We start from the raw sequence: 9,038 nt of genomic DNA on the forward strand, positions 1-9,038 counted from the left end.
TGCTTTGTATTTCTGCAGTGGCCATTGTAACTTCTCCTTTTTCATTTCTAATTTTATTGCTTTGAGTCCTCTCCCTCTTTTTCTTGATGAGTCTGGCTAAAGGTTTGTCAATTTTGTTTATCTTCTCAAAGAACCACCTTTTAGTTTTATTGATTATTGCTATTGTTTTCTTTGTTTCTATTTCATTTATTTCTGCTCTGATCTTTATCATTCTACTAACTTTGGGTTTTGTTTGTTCTTCTTTCTCTAGTTCTTTTAGGTGTAAGGTTAGGTTGTTTATTTGAGATTTTTCTTTTTCTTGAGGAAGGATTGTATTGCTGTATACAATACAATCTTAGAACTGCTTTTGCTGCATCCCATAGGTTTTGGATCATTGTGTTTTCGTTGTAATTTGTCTCTAGGTATTTTTTGATTTCCTCTTTGACTTCTTCAGTGATCTCTTGGTTTTTAGTAACATACTGTTTAGCCTCCATGTGTTTGTGTTTTTTACGTTTTTTTTTTTCCTGTAATTGATTTCTAATCCCATGCATTGCGGTTGGAAAAGATGTTTGATATGATGCTTGATATGATAATCACACTCATAATCACACTCTTTAATTTGGTGTGTTTCCTTTCTATGCATGATTGTATACCTTTACTATAAATGAATACGATTATAAATAGGGCATATTATTTTGTGCTTTTGAAATTCACGTGATTCAGATGATACTACATGCATTACTATTGCAACTTGTTTTTCTTGAGTAGCATTTTTTTTAAATTAATTGATTTATTTGGCTGTGTCAGGTCTTCATTGTGGCACGTGGGCTTCTCTCTAGCTGTGGCATGTGTGTTTTTCTCTTCTCTCATTGTGATGCGGGTTCCAGAGCTTGTGGGCTCTGTAGCTTACAGCACAGGGGCTCTCTAGTTGAGGCACATGAGCTCAATAGTTGTGGCACACAGGCTTAGTTGCTCCAAGGCATGTGGGATCTTAGTTCCCCTACCAGGGATCAAACCCTCATCCCCTGCATTGGAAGGTGGATTCGTTACCACTGGACCATCAGGGAAGTCCTGCAACTTGTTTTTCTTTTTCAACTAAATATTACCCTTAAAAAGTTTTCCATGTTGATCTATTTCAGTCAGTTAAACTGTTGTATAGCATTCCATTGTATAAATAAACCTCAATTCATCCATTCTCCTACAGACATTAGGATTTTCTTTATCTTTTGCTATTGAAAATGGTTATGGAATAAGTATCTGTTTATATGTTTCCTTAAACACATATGGATGCAAGATTTTCTCTAGAGTAGACTTCTAAAAGAGGATCAAAACTATGCACATCTTCAACTCTACAAAGTATTATCTAATTTTCTCCAAACTATATTCTCATCAGAAGGTAAATAGTTCCAATTTCCTCCCATCCTTGCCTGATTTTTGTTGTAAACTTTCCAATATATAAATTTATTTCCACAGTTGAATATTTTGCTTTATTCTTACAATGTATTTCCTTCAGGTTTTTTCCTTTTTTGCTTTCTATTAAATGGATTATACTTTACTGACTTTTGTGTCTCTATTGGTTAAGTCATATTACTGTTTATTAGTTATTACCCATAAAAAGTAACATGCATACTTGATATCTAGAGATTATCAATATTTATACCCTTGTTCTGAATAATAAAAGACTTTTCAATACTTTAACTCCACACTCCATCCCTCTCATTTTATCAATTATTTCATTTAGTAATTCAATTCCACCTTATTTTTATCCCTCATCCCCTGTTAATATTTTACCATTTTTTCCCTTGTCCTTGCTTATTTAGATTTATTCATGTTTACCAGTTTTGTTTTAGTATAGGTTTAAAAAAATTACTGTTTTTTTTTTTGGCTTATCATTGGTTCTTGAATTCTTCAATCTGGGTTCAATTTTCTTCTTCTCCAAATATACCTTTGAGTAGTTCTTTCAGCGAGAGTTCTCATATATTGGACATATGTTTGAACTCTTTGTTATGCTCTATTTTCTTAAACCTTCTTGAATAATTTTTATCTCTTCTTTTGAGCTCTCCATTGTCTCTTTTTTTTTTTTTTAACATCTTTATTGGAGTATAATTGCTTTACAGTGGTGTGTTAGTTTCTGCTATATAAGAAAGTGAATCAGCTATATGTATACAAATATCCCCATATCCCCTCCCTCTTGCATCTCCCTCCCACCTCCCTATCCCACCCCTCTACGTGGTCACAAAGCACCAAGCTGATCTCCTTGTGCTATGGGCTGCTTCCCACTAGCTATGTATTTTACATTTGGTAGTGTATATATGTCCATGCCACTCTCTCACTTCGTCCCAGCTTACTCTTCCCCCTTGCCGTGTCCTGAAGTCCATTAGGACTGGACAGGAATAAAGTCACCATTGTATCTTTACTTTACTCTCTTCACTTAAATTCAACTCTTTAGCCTATACATAGAGCTTTGATTTTTATTTTTATTTATTTATTTCCCTAATTTACTTACTTATTTATTTATTTATTTTTTACAACTTTATTGGAGTATAATTGCTTCACAATCGTGTATTAGTTTCTGCTTTATAACAAAGTGAATCAGTTATACATATACATCTGTTCCCATATCCCTTCCCTCTTGCGTCTCCCTCCCTCCAACCCTCCCTATCCCACCCCTCCATGAGGTCACAAAGCACTGAGCTGATCTCCCTGTGCTATGCGGCTGCTTCCCACTAGCTATCTACCTTACGTTTGGTAGTGTATATATGTCCACACCTCTCTCTCGCTTTGTCACACCTTACCCTTCCCCCTCCCCATATCCTCAAGTCCATTCTCAAGTAGGTCTGTGTCTTTATTCCTGTTTTACCCCTAGGTTCTTCATGACATTTTTTCTTTTTCTTAAATTCCATATATATGTGTTAGTATACGGTATTTGTCTTTCTCTTTCTGACTTACTTCACTCTGTATGACAGACTCTAGGTCTATCCACCTCATTACAAATAGTTCAATTTCGTATCTTTTGAAGACTGAGTAATATTCCATTGTATATATGTGCCACATCTTCTTTATCCATTCATCCGATGATGGACACTTAGGTTGTTTCCATCTCCAGGCTATAGTAAATAGAGCTGCAATGAACATTTTGGTACATCAGTCTTTTTGAATTATGGTTTTCTCAGGGTATATGCCCAGTAGTAGGATTGCTAGGTCATATGGTAGTTCTATTTGTAGTTTTTTAAGGAACATCCATACTGTTCTCCACAGTGGCTGTACCAATTCACATTCCCACCAGCAGTGCAAGAGTGTTCCCTTTTCTCCACACCCTCTCCAGCATTTATTGTTTCTAGATTTTTTGATGATGGCCATTCTGACTGGTGTGAATTGATATCTCATTGTAGTTTTGATTTGCATTTCTCTAATGATTACTGATGTTGAGCATTCTTTCATGTGTTTGTTGGCAATCTGTATATATTCTTTGGAGAAATGTCTGTTTAGGTCTTCTGCCCATTTTTGGATTGGGTTGTTTGTTTTTTTTGTTATTGAGCTGCATGAGCTGCTTATAAATTTTGGAGATTAATCCTTTGTCAGTTGCTTCATTTGCAAATATTTTCTCCCATTCTGAGGGTTGTCTTTTGGTCTTGTTTACGGTTTCCTTTGCTGTGCAAAAGCTTTGAAGTTTCATTAGGTCCCATGTGTTTATCTTTGTTTTTATTTCCATTTCTCTAGGAGGTGGGTCCAAAAGGATCTTGCTGTGATTTATGTCATAGAGTGTTCTGCCTATGTTTTCCTCTAAGACTTTGATAGTTTCTGGCCTTACATTTAGGTTTTTAATCCTTTTTTTTTTTTTTTTTTTTTTGCGGTATGCAGGCCTCACTGCTGTGGCCTCTCCTGTTGCGGAGCACAGGCTCCGGACGCGCAGGCCCAGCGGCCATGGCTCATGGGCCTAGCCGCTCCGCGGCATGTGGGATCTTCCCGGACCGGGGCACGAACCCGTGTCCCCTGCATCGGCAGGCGGACTCTCAACCACTGCGCCACCAGGGAAGCCCTCTTTAATCCATTTTGAGCTTATTTTTGTGTATGGTGTTAGGGAGTGTTCTAATCTCATACTTTTACATGTCCCTGTCCAGTTTTCCCAGCACCACTTATTGAAGAGGCTGTCCTTTCTCCACTGTACATTCCTGCCTCCTTTATCAAAGATAAAGTGACCATATGTGCATGGGTTTATCTCTGGGCTTTCTATCCTGTTCCATTGATCTATATTTCTGTTTTTGTGCCAGTACCACACTGTCTTGATTACTGTAGCTTTGTAGTATAGTCTGAAGTCAGGGAGCCTGATTCCTCCAGCTCTGTTTTTCGTTCTCAAGATTGCTTTGGTTATTCGGGGTCTTTTGTGTTTCCATACAAATTGTGAAATTTTTTGTTCTAGTTCTGTGAAAAATGCCAGTGGTAGTTTGATAGGGATTGCATTGAATCTGTAGATTGCTTTGGGTAGTAGAGTCATTTTCACAATATGGATTCTTCCAATCCAAGAACATGGTACATCTCTCCATCTATTTGTATCATCTTTAATTTCTTTCATCAGTGTCTTATAATTTTCTGCATACAGGTCTTTTGTCTCCTTAGGTAGGTTTATTCCTAGATATTTTATTCTTTTTGTTGCAATGGTAAATGGGAGTGTTTCCTTGATTTCACTTTCAGATTTTTCATCATTAGTGTACAGGAATGCAGAGATTTCTGTGCAGTAATTTTGTATCCTGCTACTTTACCAAATTCATTGATTAGCTCTAGTAGTTTTCTGGTAGCATCTTTAGGATTCTCTATGTATAGTATCATGTCATCTGCAAACAGTGACAGCTTTACTTCTTTTCCAATTTGGATTCCTTTTATTTCCTTTTCTTCTCTGATTGCTGTGGCTAAAACTTCCAAAACTATGTTGAATGGTGAGAGTGGGCAGACTTGTCTTGTTCCTGATCTCAGTGGAAATGGTTTCAATTTTTCACCATTGAGGACGATGCTGGCTGTGGGTTTGTCATATATGCCCTTTATTATGTTGAGGAAAGTTCCCTCTATGCCTACTTTCTGCAGGGTTTTTATCATAAATGGGTGTTGAATTTTGTCGAAAGCTTTCTCTGCATCTATTGAGATGATCATATGGTTTTTCTCCTTCAACTTGTTAAAATGGTGTATCACGTTGATTGATTTGTGTATATTGAAGAATCCTTGCATTCCTGGAATAAACCCCAATTGATTATGGTGTATGATCCTTTTAATGTGCTGTTGGATTCTGTTTGCTAGTATTTTGTTGGGGATTTTTGCATCTATGTTCATCAGTGATATTGGCCTGTAGTTTTCTTTCTTTGTGACATCCGTGTCTGGTTTTGGTATCAAGGTGATGGTGGCCTCATAGAATGAGTTTGGGAGTGTTCCTCCCTCTGTTATATTTTGGAAGAGTTTTACAAGGATCAGTGTTAGGTCTTCTCTAAATGTTTGATAGAATTCACCTGTGAAGCCATCTGGTCCTGGGCTTTTGTTTGTTGGAAGATTTTTAATCACAGCCTCAATTTCAGTGCTTGTGATTGGTCTGTTCATATTTTCTATTTCTTCCTGATTCAGTCTTGGCAGTTCGTGCATTGCTAAGAATTTGTCCATTTCTTCCAGGTTGTCCATTCTATTGGCATAGAGGTGCTTGTAGTAATCTCTCATGATCTTTTGTATTTCTGCAGTGTCAGTTGTTACTTCTCCTTTTTCATTTCTAATTCTATTGATTTGAGTATTCTCCCTTTTTTTCTTGTTGAGTCTGGCTAATGGTTTATCAATTTTGTTTATCTTCTCAAAGAACCAGCTTTTAGTTTTATTGATCTTTGCTGTCATTTCCTTCATTTCTTTTTCATTTATTTCTGATCTGATTTTTATGATCTCTTTCCATCTGCTAACTTTGGGGGCTTTTTGTTCTTCTTTCTCTAATTGCTTTAGGTGCAAGGTAGGTTGTTTACTCGAGATGTTTCCTGTTTCTTAAGGTGGGATTGTATTGCTATAAACTTCCCTCTTAGAACTGCTTTTACTGCATCCCATAGGTTTTGGGTCATCGTGTCTCCATTGTCATTTGTTTGTAGGTATTTTTTGATTTCCTCTTTGATTTCTTCAGTGATCACTTCTTTATTAAGCAGTGTATTGTTTAGCCTCCATGTGTTTGTATTTTTTACAGCTCTTTTCCTGTAATTGATATCTAGTCGCATAGCATTGTGGTCAGAAAAGATACTTGATACAATTTCAATTTTCTTAAATTTACCAAGGCTTGATTTGTGACCCAAGATATGATCTATCCTGGGGAATGTTCCATGAGCACTTGAGAAAAATGTGTATTCTGTTGTTTTTGGATGGAATGTCCTATAAATATCAATTAAGTCCATCTTGTTTAACGTACATTTAAAGCTTGTGTTTCCTTATTTATTTTCATTTTGGATGATCTGTCCATTGGTGGAAGGGGGCTGTCGAAGTCCCCTACTATGAATGTGTTACTGTCGATTTCCCCTTTTATGGCTGTTAGTATTTGCCTTATGTATTGAGGTGCTCCTATGTTGGGTGCATAAATATTTACAATTGTTACATCTTCTTCTTGGATCGATCCCTTGATCATTATGTAGTGTCCTTCTTTCTCTTCTAATAGTCTTTATTTTAAAGTCTATTCTGTCTGATATGAGAATTGCTACTCCAGCTTTCTTTTGATTTCCATTTGCATGGAATATCTTTTTCCATCCCCTTACTTTCAGTCTGTATGTGTCTCTAGGTCTGAGGTGGGTCTGTTGTAGACAGCATATATATGGGTCTTGTTTTTGTATCCATTCAGCCAATCTGTGTCTTTTGGTGGGAGCATTTAGTCTATTTACATTTAAGGAATTATCCATATGTATGTTCCTATTTCCATTTTCTTAATTGTTTTGGGTTCGTTATTGTAGGTATTTTCCTTCTGCTGTGTTTCTTGCCTAGAGAAGTTCCTTTAGCATTTGTTGTAAAGCTGGTTTGGTGGTGCTGAACTCTCTCGGCTTTTGCTTGTCTGTAAACGTTTTAATTTCTCCATCAAATCTGAATGAGATTCTTGCTGGATAGAGTAATCTTGGTTGTAGGTTTTTCTCCTTCATCACTTTAAATATGTCCTGCCAGTCCCTTCTGGCTTGTAGAGTTTCTGCTGAAAGTTCAGCTGTTAACCTTATGGGGATTCCCTTGTGTGTTATTTGTTGTTTTTCCCTTGCTGCTTTTAATATGTTTTCTTTGTGTTTAATTTTTGACAGTTTGATTAATATGTGTCTTGGCATATTTCTCCTTGGATTTATTCTGTATGGGACTCTCTGTGCCTCCTGCACTTGATTAACTATTTCCTTTCCCATATTAGGGAAATTTTCAACTATAATCTCTTCAAATATTTTCTCAGTCTCTTTCTTTTTCTCTTCTTCTTCTGGAACCCCTATAATTCGAATGTTGGTGCGTTTAATGTTGTCCTAGAGTTCTCTGAGACTGTCCTCAGTTCTTTTCATTGTTTTTTCTTTCTTCTGCTCTGCAGTTGTTATTTCCACTATTTTATCTTCCACGTCACTTATCCGTTCTTCTGCCTCAGTTATTCTGCTATTCATCCCATCTAGAGTATTTTTAATTTCATTTATTGTGTTGCCCATCGTTGCTTGATTCATCTTTAGTTCTTCTAGGTCCTTGTTAGCTGTTTCTTGCATTTTGTCTATTCTATTTCCAAGATTTTGGATCATCTTTACTATCATTATTCTGAATTCTGTTTCAGGTAGAATGCCTATTTCCTCTTCATTTGTTAGGTCTGGTGGGTTTTTATCTTCCTCCTTCACCTGCTATGTGTTTTTCTGTCTTCTCATTTTGCTTCTCTTACTGTGTTTGGGGTCTCCTTTTTGCAGGCTGCAGGTCCGCAGTCCCCATTGTTTTTGGTGTCTGTCCCCAGTGGCTAAGGTTGGTTCAGTGGGTTGTGTAGGTTTCCTGGTGGAGGGGACTGGTGCCTGTGTTCTGGTGGATGAGGCTGGATCTTGTCTTTCTGGTGGGCAGGTCCATGTCTGCTGGTGTGTTTTGGGGTGTCTGTGGACTTATTATGATTTTAGGCAGCCTCTCTGCTAATGGGTGGCGTTGTGTTCCTGTCTTGCTAGTTGTTTGGCATAGGGTATCCAGCACTGTAGCTTGCCGGTCATTGAGTGAAGCTGGGTGCTGGTGTTGAGATGGAGACCTCTGGGAGATTTTCGCCGTTTGATATTATGTGGAGCTGGGAGGTCTCTTGTGGACCAGTGTCCTGAAGTTGGCTCTCCCACCTCAGAGGCATAGCACTGACTCCTGGCTGGAGCACCAAAACCCTTTCATCCACACAGCTCAGAATAAAAGGGAGAAAAAGTAGAAAGAAAGAATTAGTAGATGTAGAAAGAAAGAAAGAAAGAAAGAAGGAAAGAAAGAAAGGAGGGAGGGAGGGAGGAAGGAGGGAAGGTAGGAAAAAAGAAAGAGAGAAGATAAAGTAAAATAGAATATAGTATGATAAAATATAATAAAGTTATTAAAATAAAAAATAATTATTAAAAAAATTAAAACAAAAACTAAAACAAAACACGGAATAGAACCCTGGGACAAATGGTGGAAGCAAAGCTACACAGACAAAATCTCACACAGAAGCATACACATACACACTCACAAAAAGAGGAAAAGGGGAAAAAATCATAAATCTTGCTCTCAAAGTCCACCTCCTCAATTTGGGATGATTCGTTGTCTATTCATGTATTCCACAGATGCAGGGTACATCAAGTTGATTGTGGAGCTTTAATCCGCTGCTTCTGAGGCTGCTGGGAGAGATTTCCCTTTCTCTTCTTTGTTCTCACTGCTCCCGGGTCTCAGCTTTGGATTTGGCCCCGCCTCTGTGTGTAGGTCGCAGGAGGGCGTCTGTTCTTCGCTCAGACAGGACGGGGTTAAAGGAACAGCTGCTTCGGCGGCTGTGGCTCACTCAGGCCTGGGGGAGGGAGGGGTACGGAGTGCGGGGCGAGCCGGCAGCAGCAGAGGCCGGCGAGACGTTG

The sequence above is a fragment of the Hyperoodon ampullatus genome (assembly GCF_949752795.1).
Source record: "Hyperoodon ampullatus genome assembly, chromosome: 9".
NCBI lineage: Eukaryota > Metazoa > Chordata > Mammalia > Artiodactyla > Ziphiidae > Hyperoodon > Hyperoodon ampullatus.